Source organism: Penaeus monodon, chromosome 24 (assembly GCF_015228065.2).
Source record: "Penaeus monodon isolate SGIC_2016 chromosome 24, NSTDA_Pmon_1, whole genome shotgun sequence".
NCBI classification, from domain to species: Eukaryota; Metazoa; Arthropoda; class Malacostraca; order Decapoda; family Penaeidae; genus Penaeus; species Penaeus monodon.
In genome coordinates, this window is record NC_051409.1 from 35860882 (window position 1) to 35861167 (window position 286).

The following is a 286-nucleotide window of genomic DNA, read 5'->3' on the forward strand; positions in this document are numbered from 1 at the left end:
CGCCTCAACGTAACTTAAATACCTCTTCTATCCTTCCAGCGGCGCTTCCTGTGTTCCCTTGCCTCGACAGCAGCTTCGAAAGCGCAGGCTTAGGCGTGGACGTCTGCCAGGCAGCTGTTCGCCTCGGGAAGTGTCAGCGGCTGTCCGTGGCGATCCACTGCTGCCGTTCCTGCTCTGACGCGGGCGAAATTCCTGCCATGGGCGCGCACCGGTTCATCAACTACACCAGGACGCTTTCCCGTGTCTCGGCGGCGAAGCTCATGAGGCCGTGAAGGCGGAGGTGTAA

At 60.8% G+C, this 286-nt stretch overlaps 1 pseudogene; it reads left to right on the top strand.

Annotated features, from left to right (window-relative positions):
• The window catches only part of LOC119588747, a 5174-nt pseudogene extending 4894 nt beyond the window's left edge, over positions 1–280 (top strand).
• Positions 281–286: the final 6 nt, after the last annotated feature.